Raw genomic sequence first — 18,299 nt, 5'->3', positions numbered from 1 at the left:
TTGTCGAAACGTCGGTCCCAGCACCCACCCTCTGTTTAGAGATTTTTTTCTTTGAGATTTTAGAGTGATATAGTAGACGACATGCCCGTCAATCATTAAAGCTACTACAGTAGGCTCACTTAAAATATAAATTTCATACTCGAACGCAGCGCGGTGCTTCTTCTCCCCGTCACCGACTTGCATCAATTACAGGGCTTCTGCGAAGCGACAGGTTCACCCAGCGAGTGAAAAAAGGCTGTGACCGTCTTGTCTCGAGCCTTGAAATAAAAGGAAGGTTCCTGGCGGTTAAAATTCCAGCTCCATGAATCCTCACGCGCCGAGACGCGTGTTTATGACACGGATTAAGTATTCTTTGTTCTAGTTCTATCCCCGTGAAGGAAGTACCGTCTTCAAGCTGAAATAGAAGACGAGTCATTACATCATGCAAGTTTCCTTGAACACGCTTCGAGCGATATTCAAATGACTGAGCGGATGAAATAAAACAAAACGTGCCCTCAAAAAAAAAAAAAAAACGATGGCTCTAAAACAGTCTGGATAAATACTCGAGACATACACGAGCACCTGCATTAAGAAGGACTGGTTCCAGTTCGTACGTATACACACGGTGATGTACATTCCTCATGAGTTAGTATATTACACGCCGCTGCGCTCTGCTGCGACTACAACTTCGCTTTGTTCGGGTGGATCGCACTGAACGTGTTTCAGTAATCCAGCAAACTAGTTTCGTTAACAACGCTCGGGCAAGCTTAAGGCGCATCGTAAAACAAGCTTTGCGAAAACGCTTTACGTCTTCATGTGGAAGTGAGTGGAGCAAACAGCACTTTCATCCATGCAGTCTGGCAGCTGACGAAACCAGATATGTCTGCAGCGAGAACTTTTAAAAACACGCCCTGCCTCTTTTACTGCTCGCCGTGCAACTTGTGCCAGATTTTCTAAGATTCGCAGACAGGATTATATTCCGCGGTGTGTCTTCAGCCCCTTTTTATTTCTGGTCGGAAAAGTTCCCTCTGGGTCTTGCTATTTTCCAGTCACGTTGAGGAGCATTCATTAAAACTGAACAGTAAAACACGAGGCTTAGATGGCAAGATTATTTTTTTTTTGTAAACGACTTGGCGTTAGAACTACTGATTTACTATTTGTCTTCCGCTTAGATAAGAACAAGTCCACGATAAGCGGCAGCATCAAGGAGAACATCAGAGTTTTTTCTTCTGCACCAATAAGCTTTCCTTTTGCCGCTTTCTAAGGTACAAGGTATGAAGTTTTCTTGACAGTTTTTTAACAGCGGCGTTAAAGACTGATTTTTAAGCTTGATGTTTAGACTCTTTAAGCTCAAGGTGCGTCCGCCTAGCTTAGACAGAAAACTCGGCGGGTACGATCTACAGAAAACGGTGTGCCAAGCAACTCCTAGCATTTCATGACCATGTATGGTGTGGAATATCAAGAGGGTCGGAAACGGAAGCGAGAGGCAGGCAGATTGATGTGAGGGTGAGGAGATGGGAAAGGAACGAGTGAGAGTAAAGCATAGCAAAACCTTGTATACTATTTATAGCAAGGGGGTGGAAAAGGAAACTGTCGGTGAGGTGGAGAGGACGGAGGAGGGGAACGCAACCAGCTGCTCTGTTTGCTCAGTCTTCGCACCACTAGCGCCTAGCGGCCCCAATTTGTTACTGCAGAGTTTTAAATAGTTGTGCAAAATTTGTCTCTGCCATGCTGCCTGTCATCTTGCAGATAATTTCAGTGGCAAAATTATGGCAACTGTCACAATCCGTCCTAACCTTATACTGTCTGACATTTCTATTTCTGAATGTTTGCATAAAAATCTCAGTACTTGTTTTTCCGCGCGCATATATTGTGTATATCTCTGTTACAATGCCTTTCTATTATACGCGTTGGAATCTGCATTTAAAACAGAAGGGTGCACATTAAATAGGTTGGCTTGAAGTCCAAAATTAGTACCACATACCAGCCGTTTCGCTGTTAGCTCAAATATTCGACAGAGGCGCACGTCTAGAATGGATGGGCAGCATATTCTGTTTTCACACTGCTATTGCACTTTTGAACGTGTTTGTGATGCATTTCTATATCTTGCAAGGCTAGACCCGCCTGCAGGAAATATCCTCCCCTCTCCCTCCTTGAAGGTGCCCTGCAACACTTTTCTAAGTAGCCATGGAATTGCATGACTAAAGGAGCTTATTGACTCACGAATCGACCACTGCAAAAGTTTTTAGAATCCATCCAGTACGAGTTCAGTTACAAAGATTTGTGGCATGTCCCGACGAAAGCGCTGGAAACTAAGCAGGGAGGGATGGCACAGGGGAAGAAGGTACGTTACGCGCGCCTCGTCACCTTGAGAACTTTTTGTTTTTTTTTCTTCGAACGCGCGGCGTGCTTTCATTGCAAACGTGCGCTCGGGTGGCGAGTGGCGGACTCCCGCGCCGCCGCAGTAGCAACCGAGCGCGCCATGTTCAACTCAGCGAACGTTGTGGAACTTGAGTCAATTACCCAGTTATTTCGAGTAAATAGTGCCATTTGTCGAGAGAAGAGGAAGCGATTTCACAGCGAAAGCCGTTATGAGATCACGATAACGGCCGTTTTTGGCGCCGTAGTTGTCCGCCGCCGCCACCGCAGCCGGTTTCCGTAACCGCTATCGCGCGAAAGAAAAAGAAAACGAAGTAAGAAAAAATGTCCTGGTTAGAGCGGGCTTCGAACCTCGGCCCTCTGGGTGGGAGCCCAGCATTCTACCACAGAGTCATGGCGGTACTTGCAACTACCTTGCAAAAGGATCCTATACGGGCTTCATGTCGGGAAGGAACCAGATTAACATATATAATATTGCGTGGTAGAAGAGTAAAACGATAGCCAGGCGTCGCACGACGTGAATTCTGTAACCAGGCGTCCCACAATGCGAATTGCGCTACGAGTGGGCTGTTAAATGCTTCCAACCCCTTACAAAGGGTTCTGCCATAATTCTTCATCGTCATCAGGCACAGCATCAATAATGTGCACATAATGCCTTACAGTTGTACAGCAGACACAGCGGTTTTCCACAGAATGACGAAAAATGGCATAGTGGCTGTTTCTCTAATTTACAGAAATTATGATGATATATAGCGTAGGGGGCTCCTCGCAAGTGCACGTCTATTGGTTGCCAAGGTGCCCATAAGGTCCCCATGATCTATTTCCTCGGGGTCTCAATAAAGTTATTGCCCTCTCTCTCGCTGTTTCTCAAGGTAAAGTATGTTATATAGCGTTTTGTTAGAGTGAAACAGCGACCGGGCGTCATAGAATACAAATTATTTAACTAATGGGTCGTTCAAAGTTTCCAACCCATTACAAAGGGTTCAGCCATAATTATTCATAGTCATGAGCCGTCGAAACAGCAGAGTCCACATAATGTCTTACAGATGTGTAGCTGGTACCTCGCTTCTGCGTAGAATGAAGAATAATGGCGTAGTGGGTGGTTCCTAACTTCCCAAAAATTACGATTTAAGGTGTAGTTGATACCTTGCTAGTGATAGTATTAGTAGCCGGAAGAGAGTTTTCCAAAGAGCTCTAAAAATGCCGCCCTGCCAGCTTTGCTGTGACTGTGCCGCGCTTTCCGCGCAGGCCTGGTGTTTTTTTTAGCTGATCTGAGAATTTACTGTAAATCCCAGGCCGCATGCTGCGCTATAATTGTTTGGCTCGCGTGTTCTCGGAGCCTCGACTACATTACGATCCGAACGTTGTTTTAACACAAACACACGTGAATATGAGAAAGAAGAGACATCGACGTCGGTTATGGATCTCCCCTTCTTTCACAATAGGCATGCCCGTACGCGAGCGCTGTATTTGACACACACGGCCGTGTATTCTTGAGCAAGTGTGTTTTTGTTTGTAAATAAATATTCTGCTTTAAACAGAATAAGCGAACGGCATTCGTGGGTCATCGTAACACATTTGCTAAGGGCACCTCCGTGAGTAATTTAATTTCACTGCTTCTGTGTTCTTTCATCCATACATGTTTTCTTGACATCCTGCACTGTTTTCTGCAACAATACAAATAGAAGCGAGAAAGTTCAATGTATGCTTGAAATTAGGTGACTGCGACAAATGTACGCATTGTTCTGAAAACCATTGAAGGGTGAAGCTGTGAGATAATAGTCGGCTGCTTGTGTAATTAAGGATAAAGGGTAGAAGTAATTGTCAAAATGTAATATTTCAGTGCGGTATAACTCCGCTGCCTGAGCTCCTTTGCTTCTATCGACCGGTTATTTATTTATTTATTTATTTATTTATTTATTTATTTATTTATTATTATTTATTTATTTATTTATTGACTTGGCTCGAATGGGACGCCTGTGCACATGAATATTATTTGGAGCATTCTCAGCATAAACCCCGCTGTCATCTGTTACTCCTGCATTCCCCTTCAGGTTTTCTAAAACGCGAAGGTGTCATGACATTTTAGAGGTCCTCAATTAATAGCTCCAAACCGTTGCAAAGTCTTTAGTATGTAGGAATAAGGTACCGTGCAGCGGCGTCAGTTTACCCACTTAATCTGTCTAGCAGAGCAGAGCTACCCCGAGAATTAGCTGGCACCGCGATTTCTTGTTGGGCGTCCTTATACGCATGTTTGGCGTACTTTGCCCGTTCCTGAAAAGCGCGCCTGGTAAAATTCGAGGCAATTCGCCGGAGGCCCTTTTGTCCCATAGGAGAGAGCAGGTGTGCTATCGCGGTCAGGCGTTGTTGTCCTTTCCACGAACGGTCGTTCTGTATTCAAATCAGGGACAACGAGCGACTAATGCTTGAGTGTTGTCAGAGGACGAGTGGGAAATGGGATTGTGAGTTATGTGGGCGGCTAATTAGGACGCGCGCTTGTCTCGTTGTGAGCTTGTGTCTGCCATTTAAACAAAGCAGCTTTGAAAACAGGGCCTCAGGCTACTGTGACAGCGTTTATCTCCCCCCATCCGGTTGCTCCCTCGGTCCTCGCGTTTTCGTTCCTTGGTCCGGTGATTTGGGGTTGAAATGCATGCGGGACAACTCGATGGTTTAGCCCACACATGCTTAAACTAGAATATAAACCGTATACATTGACTGCCTTTCATCGAAATGCCCAGGAGACCAGATGCAGCCGGGAAAGTTATATAAATGTCACCAATTTCGTGCAGTCAAGTTTTTGTTATCTCAGTCGTAAACATGAATGCACTGCGAAACATCATTTAGTTATCCCCGATTTGGACACATCTCCTGTTCACTAATTTTATTAGCGCCAAGTTTCTTCTACAAGCCAAAAAAACTAAATTGATTTCTCACTCTGATAAACTGAAAAGAATGAACAAAGAATAGTATTTAACTTGTCACCGCTTCTCCTAGTTTAATTGAATATTGGCGCGGAGGTTGCCAAAAATGGCTGTGGCTGTCTTTGTCATCTTCATGGCGAAATTAAAATCAAATGAGCAAAAATCTGAATTTTTGCCCACAAGCTCAGAGTTTGTGTAAAGTGTTAAACAACTGTTATGTTCTTTTTCGCAGTTTTTTTTTGTTTGATTTCAGCTGGAACAAGAAATCATTGGTTAAGTGAAGCATTCAGATTACCAACATAACGTCTTAAAAACAGCGTGTAACAGACGGAGCTTTGCAGTCCCTGATATTCAGATGCTGGTAAATGTGCAGTGGTGCCTAGAACAAGCACTACGGTATCCAAGGTCGCCACTTAGCATCAAGGAGAGCTGATACCTATTGACCCCAGTTCGACAATGCACACGGCTTGAAGAAACACTGCAGGACAGCAATGGCGGATGGCGTGACAAACAACCTACGTGTGCACAGCGGATGTATGCATAGACAAAAATCATCACATGCTGGCACAAAGAAAAGCATAAAGAGACAGTCAGCGCGAAAGAAGTTCCCAAAGCCAATTTAAAGAAAGAATCGTAAAACACACAACACTTTCCTCGTACCGAAGAAGTATTCCGAAGAAAGATTTCTAAAAGTCATGGCCCATATGCTCCCCTGCGCAGTTCTGCAGGGGAGCTTATTAGGTCTTCTGCTGTTCATTTTATATATTATTAATGTGGCATGAATTACCTCTAGCGGAAAGTTTATTATATATCCCGATGACACCGCCATTTTCATTTCTGGCAACAACATGCATGACCTCATAGACAACTGTAATACCACATTACAAAAATTAGCAGCATGATCATTATCCAAAGGCATGAATATCAGTGAAAGCAAGAAAAAGGTTGTTATTTAAGAACGAAGAAAAAATTAAGAATTGCATCCACGTGCAGATATAGCTTTAAAGAACTTTTTGTTGGGTGAATTGGTGAACGTTCATAATTGCTTTTAAGGTGCGAGAGAACACAATCACTGTGTCATTTCTCGTGATTGTGTTCTCTCGCGCCTTAAAAGCAATTATGAGACACAGTTTTAAACGGTCGCATCATTCAAATTGTTGATAATCTTAGGAGCCTAGGAATGGTATTTTTTTCTGCAAGGATGTCAAAAAGTATGTCCTTGGACAGCCATGTCAATGTTATAATTCAAGAGGGCTCGCATAACAGTAATAATTGGTCCCCTCAAACACATTTTCTCCACACAGCTGAAATTAATAATTTATAATCCCTTGTTCTGCTCTTATTTAAATTACTGCGTACTTGTCTGGGGTACATTTGCTAGCATGAAAAAGATACATAAAATGCAAAAAAAGTTTATTTGGTTTACTTATAGTTCCATACCTTGCCTTGCCTGCTCAAGCATTACACATCAACTAATTCGGATCTGTTTTCTTGTGCATCAGGTAAGTTACGCTTGAAATTTATAAACGCGAGAGACTAAGTCCCTAATATGTATATATTCTTTTTTTTACGCTTGCTGTTGTTCTGTTGTTAAAATCTATCAATGTTTCCAAGTGCTGTACCTGTTCTACAATGACGTACCTTTTTTTTTCAATTTGTATGTAAAACGTAAGTGTCGTTGTGCGGCCGTGAATCCTTGTAATGGGGGCGGCGGGCTCGTCAAGCTGTCGAAGGACAGCTTTTATTCGCCCTCCCTCTGTCTGTTCTTTGAAATGGACGAAAATAAAAATTGATTGATTGATTGATTGATTGATTGATTGATTGATTGATTGATTGATTGATTGATTGATTGATTGATTGATTGATTGATTGAAAGCGGTATCCCGCCATTTGTCACAGTTAGATCCCGCCAATTTCGTGGCGTTTTTATAGCCTTAACACATCTCTCTGTTGTCTTTCGTTTGGTTCGTGCTTTTGTGATACTTTTTTGTTTCACACCTACTTCTTTTTAAACTTGCTCTGTGTTCTAAAACACCTTCAGAGTCACCGTGTCTGGCGCTGTCACTTCTTTAACTTCGTCTGCGCTGGTCGGTGAATTTTCAAGTAATGTGTTCCATTGCTCACTCTTTTGAAACGACCCCAGAGAAGTTTCTGCTCCCCGATCTCTGTTAGCTCGTATATGCTTTCCTAAAACGGCTGCTTGGGCGCTGTTACCGTCGGTAGATTGTCTTTACGGCAAGCAGTGTCACGTGGTTCCCACCGTTTCTTCCCTCGATGTTATCGTTCTGTTGCTTCGACGCGTGCCTACAAAAAGGCCCTGCGTTCGAAGTAATAAATCAGTTGTGTGTGCAGCGCTATGTGTGTGTGTCCTTCCTAAATGTCCTGTCTTTTTTTGCGCTGGTAAATCGATATTAATCGTATATGCTTTCTTATCTTTTGCGCTCGCTTAGATGCTAGGCGAGTTCCTACCAGTTCTGTCGCTTCGACGGCTGACCTATCGCCGTCACAAGTGCGGATCGAGTAGGATAGATGCCTGACTGCTTCCTTGATCGACCGCCTACTGTGACTTTCGAGATCGGTAGTTCTACGCATCACGGCGTCTGCGCACATACTAGATGGAACAGCGAAGGGGGGGTAGCACGTTGCAGATAAAACGTTGCAACGGAATCTCTCCTGCACGATATCAATATCTTTATTGTTATCTTTACGTGAACTACTGTTATAATGAATACGGACATTATTTGGCAGATATGTTTTTGGAATGACAATCACTTCATTCTGACGGCTTGAGGAAAAAACTTCTTGTTCTATCTACCGTATGCATTCAAATAAGTGCAGCACAGGTCTATCTCTTATGCACGGGTACTTCAAGCACCTCAGAAATAGTCGAGGTAATATCTATTAGTGTGGTATAAATACAAACAAGGCCGAAGTGCAGAGAAAGATTGGGGGGGGGGGGTGCTGTTGAAGTGATGAAGTGGTGAGAGAATAACAAACAATTTTCATTCAATAATGCTGCTTGACACAAGTCAATGGAGTGTATTGTTTGTGCTAACAGCCTTTTCCGGGCACGTGAAGATGCCCAAGGTTTTTATTGTACCTTAATGCATAATCTCATGCGGAGCTAAAAAAAAACTTCAGAATAAACACAAAACGGCACCATACGAATAATTTTATTGTTTGAAAATAACTTCCGGCTTTAAGAAAGGGCAAGTAGATATGCGTGTCAAATAAAGCTCATTGTCCACTAATCAGGCTTAACCGAGTCCGTTCAGAGGTGTCACTTTTTTTGCCGATTTAAATTATTTAATTATTTATTTTTTAGATTAGTGAATGGTACTTTTCTTACTTGTTTCATGCTGTTTATTGCTGCTTTACTATTACGAAACGGGACATTACAGGTTTATACTAACCGCAAGAACCATCTTTTTAAACAGGCCACCAGCCATTGTAACGAAACAAATCTACTTTAAGAGGACGCCTGAATGCGTTATATTTACCTTCGAGTGTATACATGTAGAGTACTTAACAGTTTTGAGCTGCACCTTGGTAAAGCTCGGCGCTTTGCCTTGCGTGGACAGTGTAGAAGCATTGTATTCGTGGTGCCATGTAATATGTTTTCTATAACAGGCACTCTGCCTGGCTTGCACTAATCAGTAACATTGAACAGGGATACTTACGAAATTACGATATCGTTTCCACAGCCACGGTCGGTTTCCTTTGATGCATAGTTTTATGAGACGAGTTGGTGAAAAATTTCGTGTACCACCTGAGAACCCCTTTGAGCCCAAATTGGACGTAACACCCGCAAGAGAAAACACTGACAATGCGCATAATGCATGGAATGTTAATAATATCATACACGTAAATGTTTTCTCCAGACACTTCATTGCCACGATAAATACTTTTACACGACGGCCGTAATGCTACGCATTTATTTGACAGCTCCAGGTTCCAGAGTTACCCCTGAATATTTGGTTTTTATTTATGACCCTGAACAGTTGACAATTGGCCGCTAAGCTTGATTAGGTTCCTTTAGTGAAATTACGTTTCTTATTTTCTTATACTACTTTGTACTATACCATATTTAGCTGCGTGTACAATAAGACGAAATGTGATTTCCATAAAAAAGCTTAACTGAAGCTTAAATCCACTAATTAAAGAATGGACTAGGGGTGTGCGAACATTTGAGCTTCGAATTCGAATCGAATTGTACATAATCTAATCATTCGATTCGACTTTCGAATAGCTAGTAATCGAAGTTTCGAATAATTCGACGGGACGAATATCTAAAACGCAACAAAGGCCAATGGTGCAACTTTGTTAGGTTGGGGTAGCTAAAACTAACGCTAACGTCGTTTCAGTAGGCCTTTCGTTAAGTTTTCACCGATATCCTGGTTCAAAAGCGAGCGCATGTTTATATTAAAGGAGATTATGTGATTTCCGCTCGTAAAAAGGCACATGAGAAAACCTTCGTGCCCTTCACAACTTCGCTTCCGAAACGAAGGCATGGACTTCTAGCGTAGTTCAGTAGTGTATGCCGCAAGTGCCGTAAAACATTTCGACTTAGGTCCGCGAAAGCCTCGGTGATTGACTTCACATATGAAAATTTTTTTACGCTGTGCAGTCGCCACTGCCGCAGCGCACCGTTCATTCAGACACTCCCATAGTTCCGGCGCGCAGTTAAAAGGCTGTTGTGAACGGGCGCCCGACGAATTTTTGAGCCGGAGCAGCCATGGCGATGAAGCACGACATTACCCAGATGAGCCGTATTGCAGGACCACGAGGAAAAGAACTAGGTACCGTACCCCCTCCGTTAGCAGTTAGGAGGTAAGTATAGTGACACTGCTGACTGGAATAGCATCTCTCCTATCACCATTCTTGCGTGCCCATAAAAGACGAAAAAAAAAATTGGCCGTGTATCTGCGTGCTTCGCTGCAAATGTCGTCTAAAGACGATAGAAGAGGCGCTGCGTGAGATATGGATGCCATCTGGCAATACGTCGGGAAACATGAGTGCTGTGTTGCGGGCTGGTAGTCCCGGCGCAGCGGCAGGCGAAGACCGGCGGTGACCAACGCGACGGGCGGGGACGCCGGCCAGCCCAAACAGGCTGTTTGGCGCGATGCGCCGAAGGAGAAGAAGCGTCCGCACTCAACGAGTACTCTCCACAAACTCTCTTACTTACACGTCGCCTGGGTAAAACAGGAATAAAAGCCCCTATAACAGGAATGCCAGAGCGGCGCCCCCTGTCATTCGTACAATGCAATACTGAACCGAAACCGAAACACAACATGAGCTTGTGCAGAGGGCACGGAGGAAGACAAGTTTCAGCGCAGTCGCATTTTCAGCGCACCTTAAGAAACTAGGGTTGTAACATTGTAGGGCGAGTAGGGCCAGAAGGACCGTCACGACGAAAACCTGCCTCCTCAGTCGTATTCGCCTGGAACGTTGGTGTGGCTTCGCGTTCCCTCCTCCGCTCCTGGCCTTTCCACAAAGCTACTGCCTAAGTACGAAGGCCCTACCGCGTCCTACGTCAAGCATCCCCAATTAACTATATGATTGAGCCTGTTCAATCATCTACGGACCGCCGTCGTGGCGGCCGCTAGGCTGTTCACGTCGATCGACTGAAGCCGCATTATGACCCACCAGTTGTACCTGTTCCTTAGGTCGCCAGGATGGCTCCTTTTCCGCGGGGGAGTGATTTGTAACATGGTAGGGCGCAGACAAGAACGCCTGCGAAAGAAGAAGACGAAGACGGTTGTTGTTGGCGCTCGCGCTTGCTCGGCTTGGACCGCTGATCGCTTCAGCGTTACTGTCTCAACGTTAAACGCATACCATCAAGGTCTTTAAAATTGCGTATCTATGTATTTCTATTAAACGAACACACCACCTAATACTTACCTAATGATGTTACGCCTCAGATATGCGTAATATTTACTTTTTGATCGACAACGTTCACTAGTATGAACAGCCATACCAGTTCAAGATGGTTGGGCGGTAAGCAAGTGGTTCAACTTTGGCCGGGTGGCTGAATCGAGGGACGTGCCGACAAACAGAAAGACAGACAGACAGAAAGACAGACCAAAATTTAGGCGTTTAGGCTCCCCAAGAAAGACTATCGTCTTTAAAATTCTTCCTGAGCAAGCGCTGTCACCACGTTGTAGCATCCCTGATTTTTTCTTTGTCTTGCCGTAGGACGGCCGGTACAGGTTTCGGTAAGTATACTATTCGATATTCGATTCGATATTAGATATTTTTGTCCTCTATTCGGCACTATTCGATTCGAATTCGATTCGAGATGAAATTTCACTATTCGCACACCCCTAGAATGGACCCTTCATCAAGGAACGGCTATATCTAAAACAGCAAAATAAGCACTGCCCGTCCATAAACAATAAGTGTAATTTAAGTTACGTTCTGTCGTTTAACGGTAACACGCATCAGTAAATAAAGTTTATCTAGTTATCGGAACCAGTATTATGGTTAATGAGACTACCACCTGCATACACTTAACGTCCGCCCTAATATCGACGAGATTTCAATGCTTAAAACGACGTTACCGGTTCCAAATCCGTCATTATAATGCAGATGCTTTTAATTATTTCAGGTAGTCATTAGGCGCTTCCCTTAAGGCCAGCAAAGTTTATTGCACGTGTAACTGCGAAGCCGAGCAAACGGGTCTGCGTGAACTTAAACAATTACAAAAATATGCACATGCGAAAGGGAATTAGCTTTCCTGGCACGAAAAAACTACGAAGATGCTTACAAGTGATGACTTCAACTAATTACTGCGTCACCACCGGGTGCAAGTCTGTGTTGATAAGTAAAAGCTATTGTTTTCAGGTAGCGACACTTTTTGGATATTAATGAAACAGAACGCGTGCTTTTGCTCACGTCATTGTTAATAGTTTTTCGGTAATTGCTGATATATTTAATAAGAGAGAAGATGATTTATGTCCCCTTGACAGCAACCTTGATTGCACATCATCATCATTATAGTAAATGAATGAGGACATATTGAATAGCCTCGAATGGGAACGTATAGTTGAGCGTGAAACCTTTAAGTGTGCAGAACATCGGCAGGTGTAATAGTTGCCCACACGGGGCTTCGAGAGCACCGCATTATTTTTGAGACAGCTACTTTGCATGTGCTACAAATTTACTCGTCATCTCAACAGCACTGGTAATACCTGCCTCGGAAAGGGAGCTTGCCTATACACATATTCCACTGCGCGTAGCTCTCGAAGAGCTGCGAAATGCCAAAGACCCATGTACTTAGATTGAAGTACACGTTAAAGAACTCTAGGTGGTCAAACTTTCCGGAGTCCTCCACTACGGCGCCACTCATTATCATATCCTGGTTCTGGGACGTAAAACTTCAACGATTATCTTATTAACTCTCGAAGGGCTGCTGTGCCTGGTTGTCGCGCTCCTCAGTAGGGATGGCTCTTGGATGGTACTTTATGTGCGCAACCTTTTTTTTTTTTTCGTTTTTTGTTACCCCGTCTTTCTTATCACCTCTCATTCGTTTACGCCTTGCCCAGTATAGAGTACTCCGGCTCCGCACCTTCCTTTTTTTGTTGTTTATGGTCGCGCCTGATATTCCGTCTATTGTCATTTCCATCTTTCTTTCCTCTACCCCTTCCCCTAAGTGGAGAGTGGCAAACCAGATGTTAAAATTCTGGTTGATCGATCTGCCTTTGTCTCATTTAATTTGTCTATGTCTAACTATCTACACACCTCTATGTTAATTTGGGCTATGACGTTCTCCAACTGAACAAAGGGTGCGGCTTCAGCTACCAACCGCAGAGGCTAAATTGAAATGAAAAATAAATGAATAAGACTGCTCGTGTGCTAGACTTAAGTGCTCATCAAACAACCCCATATTGTCGAAATGTTCCAGACATCAATACACCACCACCTGTCATAGTCTTGTTCCATTGGAAAGCTGAATACCATAAACGTTCATCATTTCATAAGTATTACTCAGGCGAACTCTTCCGCAATTTTATTTATTTGTTTTCTCAAATACCTACATTTCACTACAACGTAAGCAAAGTGTCGTAAACCAAGATGATGATTACGCAATCACATATGTCCGTCTTTCGGCTTCTTTTCTGAATTCGAACATCTGCATAAGAAGCACCGAGCACTCGATATGCTCAGTGCATTCCCCTGACGAAAATTTAGAATACTTAGCGTGTTTTACAATGAAAGCCTGCTGCTCAACATAAGAGAACGATACTGCGTCTGTGAAGCACCGTAACTGACAGTTTGCCGCGGCTGTTTGAATACATGAACGCACACAGCCTTACTTAACCCACTCGACAAGGTACCCCCATTATCTTGTTTGACAGCTTCGTATTGCATTGTGGCGCGCTTTTTCTTCGTGGCCTTCTCAGTTTCAAAACTTGCTTCAATCACGAATGTGCTAAAAACTTGTCCTCGTCTCCTTCAGCGCAATTTGTCGTACCTTGCGAACACATGCAATGACACGTTCGGCTACGCCACAGAAACACCCGTAAAACAGCTGATTGTTTTTAGGCTACAAAGGGGCTTTAATTGGCAACGTTTTACGACTTCGACACTGACTTCAGTAGAACATTTTTGGTTTTTCAATGTATTTTCATTAGGCTACTAAATCTTTGCAAATAAAAAGTAACTCGTTGAGATGCTTCTCGACCACGATATACGTTGTATGAAATCACAAGTACTTTTTTATTTGATAATGAGCTGACAAGTACAAGATGTTAATAGTTTGCGAGAAAAACCAGGGTGCAGCTCTAAAGCTATGATCTTTAAAATTGAGCAGCCAAATTTCAAGCAGAGATATACACTTTTCTGTTGTCATGGTAACAAAGACAGCTCTAGCAACGATAGACGCCAGGCGTGGCTGTCCGCCTGAAACCTGGCAAAAAGTGGCGGTAGCTAAAGTCGATAACCATGAAGAAGCTATACATCAGCGAAGAGTGCACGCGCCTGTTGAGAGCGTTGTATGGAGAGATTGGTTCCCATTGAGCCTTTTGAGAAGCCGCCACGAGCCTTCTCGAAATTTCTAGTCTCATCGGAAACTCCCCGTGTTCGAATTCCACATGCAGATTGGACACTTTTTCACACGCAACTTTCGACAAGCGAAAGCAGCTGCGTGTTTGCCGGCCGATATGGCATGCAGGACTGAGAGCCATACCTGGAAATAAAAAAAAAAAACCGCATTTCCCCGAAGGGGAGTATGAGGAAGTGCGAAGCACGGGGTGATGCTATGTGGGGGCGCGCGCGACTAAACTGCAGAGCCGAGCGAAGGAGACGGCAGCGAGAGAGCACGCGCCAGCCGACCCACGGAGGTCTGGCCGTTTTTAAGTGCAAAGCACTTTTACTGATGATGATAATCTGTCTTCCGAACTCGTTCCAAAGAACCCGCAACGCGTTCAACTTGTTGGCGGCGTTGCGCACGCCCGAGATGTAGGGTGTTTTGATGCGCGTTTTGTTGCGCGCACACATCGAGGCACACTACCGAGATGGGGCTGAGGTTGTTGTCGAACCACAGTCGATCGCACACCGCGCAGCTATATCCGAAGCTGCGGTCCAGGAAGTCTCGCTTGAAGCGCGCGTCCGGCCGATCGAATTCGAGGGCCCGCGCTCGCTCACGCATCGCGCGTCCCCGCGCCAGATCGGCTTTGGGGTGCTCGGCTCGCTTCGCACGCTTTCGTTCGGCGTCTCGCCGCCGGCCTTCATCACCACAGGCAATGCGCGGGGCACGCGCAGCCACGGAGCGGAGGGCGGAGCGCGCGAAGTCACGTGGGGCGTGACGTCGCTGCGCCGTTGCTATAGACGCTCCTCTCCGCTCCTCGCGCCGTTGCTATGGGACGGCGGATTCAGGGTCGCTTATAAAGTGCATTCGCACTTAAAATTACACATCCAGGATAGTTCAGTCGCGGCATGTGGGCGCTGCTTTTCACCTGTTGCCATCGAAAGGTGTGGGACGCCAGAAACCGCGCCTTTGGCAAAATCCTTCGCCCACTATATATGCCTCTTCGCATTCATTTTGTTTGTGTCGCCGTAAACGTGACGAAATAACGGTGGAATCGTTCGGCTCTTGTGGAGTTCTCGCAATCCGCACCTTCCTTGCTGTTTTAAAGAGACCACGTGTTCTCACGCGATACAGTTGTACGTAGGTGCGCTGTTTGCGACTGATGCGTCTTTTCTCCGCGCCACGCCTACAAACTTCGCAAACAGCCTGCGTGATTTTGTACCGAACGTTACTCGGCTATTCGTGTGTGTGTACTCTCCCTTTCGTCCATTGTCCTCGTGGCTCTTTACACTTCAAATGTGCTGAACCAACACGCCCAGTCTACCATTCTTACATTGCATTCCGAAAATTCCTGGCGAGAATGCTGGCAAACCCGGCGTAGGAAGGCGCATCGCGTACGACTTCTCTGAAATCCAGCCTCTTGCTTCAAAGCCTGTCATGCATTGTCAACGTGCACGCATAGGCACACAATGAAGAACCGCGTTTTCTCGCGCTCTTTGTAAATTTCGTTTTAAACGAAACGAAAAATGTCTATCGATGAAAGTCGGCTAATTTGGGGGACGCGAGAAAAAGGTTCGCACACCGAACAAGTCATTTCTCGACGAAAGAGTGTGGGTGGCAGACGAAATTGGAAGTCAGTGTTATGGAAATACAAGACGGAGGTGGTAAAGCTGGTGTATACCACTGTACAACTGTGATGTGCTAAGAATGATTGAAGCTGCTATGCGGCATTGTGGTGCTACATGCCGCATAATTCTTGGTTTATTGATATTTGTTCTTACTTGAAAATTCCGAACGGCATTATTTGAGCATTTTATTCTGCTTCATTGGGTAACTTTTATTGCAGTACTAAACTGGCGAATAGGAAATCTGAATAGGGAAGCTATCATGTCCTGACGTAATATATTATTCTCAAATCAGTTCATAAGGACATCTAGGCTCTTTAAATATCATTCAACAATTTATTTCGTATTTTTTAAAACTCTGTATGTAGTTACCAACCACGCTCACTTATCACCGAAATACATCCTGTCACCCACACTTGTGCTCTCTAGCTGACTCGTGTTTAGATTACGTGTCTTGTCTTCGTTTTCTTCCATAACCGGGAAAGATACTCTCATACCCGGAAAGACAGGCATCACAATAACACTCTGCACTCAGGACAAGAAGAGAAAGCAAGAAGGTTTAAGGTGAAGCCGTCAGTATATACTTGCGTTGGACGCCTCAGACAGGCAGAAAATTATGTTCCCACTTTCGCTTTACCTTATTAGCGGTTTTAGAGCTCAACATCATTCTGTCGAGAGGTAATTCCTTCCCACACTACGACACAACTGCGACATACAAACCCTGGCCGGATTGTCGTATGCATAGAACGACTACAGAGATATGCTAATGAAGAACATGAAAGAAGAAAATCGGAAGAGCTACTGTGCTTCTTCAGAGCATCTGGCTTACGAAGAGCGAGAGGATTTATGCCGATGAATACACCTGCATCAACGAAGACTGCGTCCCTTTGTTTGTGCTGCCCCCGAAACGTCATAGGCCCTTCACGCATAAAACGAAGATTCGATCAGATGTTCGCCCGTCGCTGTATGTACCAGTGTAATAAATGACATTAGGAGTGACTAGCGATCACGCCTTTCCTTTGCTATTATTGTGTTTAACATAGCACCACTCCTCGAACTATCCGAAGCCAACGTCACTAGTGAATCGTCCTAATCTATGGCCGCTTATAGATTGCTGCTGTTTCGCCTTCGGGTCGATTTGACCGATCCACGTGCAGACCACGTGGATGGGGAAGTGTCCTCTTGTGGCACTTATGTTCCTTTCCGCATGACTGGTGGCGCTATCGTGTTGACGCAGCGGAGGCTAAGTGAAAACGACGGGGTCCACGGTACACGACGTGAAACGCACGACTGCTGAGGCATCCGCGCACACATGATCGGCAACGGTGCGCCGGACGTGCGATACAGCGCATCGCTCGCGGCCGTAGCGGCTCCTGCTGCTCTGGATGCGAAGGCGATGTCGAGGACGGGCCATTACGATGGGTGCGTAGCGGGATCCACATGCGAATCCGTCGCCCACTGCACACCGTAGCGTCCCGTTGCCAGCGTGCTGTCTGCCGGAGGAGGCTCACGTCAGGTCCCATATTTACATGTACACGCGCAGGGAACTATGCGCAATTCTCCTGTTTCATTCTCTAAGTGTTCACAATTACACGGACTGCAGCCTTCAAACCATCCAGTACCAAACCCTTCCCCACTCTGGAGCTACTCTAGGCGCACAACAGGAGCAACGCCTGCCACCATTTACCATCAGTATATCCAACGGTGAACGGTGGCTTAGTGCGTTTTGTGATTTCGGGCATCTCACCGCATGCCCTTCTCGTGTTTGGCTACTGTCGAACAATTGCAATCGTAACGTCTTTCCTTCTTCGCTTCGAAAACTTTCGAAATGAGAAAGGATGACCACCGATCTCTGGTGGTCGTCCGATATGTTCTTTCTTTTACTCCGATGCGTCCTCCGATATGTTTCTTCTTTTAACGACGACCATGCACATACATCGGTGGCCTTGTATCCACTTCTCGTTGTCCGCATCATTCCATTCGCCTTCCTTTTTACCAGTGCAGAAATGAAATAAAGATCTAGTCAGAGCCAGGATTGGGGGTAACGGAGCGGGAGAAGGGCACTCGCAAAATTGGTTACGGAGACAAAAGACAGTTGCTGCTCGTGGACAGAAGGGCTTTCTCGTGGCGCAGTCGACAATCGTTCTTTTTAAGTGCCTTGCGTGAGGGTCTTGTGAACCAAAAGGGCCGTCATTCGTTTTGCGTAGCGCTTTGTGCATGCTTGATATCTTTCACCTTCATTTTACCCTTTCTTTATTTATCCCTATATAGGCCTAAGCTCTTCAGCCGCTATTACGCTGCGGGATTGTACGCGACGGAATTCGGACATTTGAAGTTAGCGTCTTGTCTCCCTTTCACACACTCCTT

This window comes from Rhipicephalus sanguineus, chromosome 5, assembly GCF_013339695.2.
Source record: "Rhipicephalus sanguineus isolate Rsan-2018 chromosome 5, BIME_Rsan_1.4, whole genome shotgun sequence".
In the NCBI taxonomy this organism is placed as follows: Eukaryota; Metazoa; Arthropoda; class Arachnida; order Ixodida; family Ixodidae; genus Rhipicephalus; species Rhipicephalus sanguineus.
The sequence above is the reverse complement of the archived record's forward strand: the minus strand, read 5'-3'. Positions refer to the sequence as shown.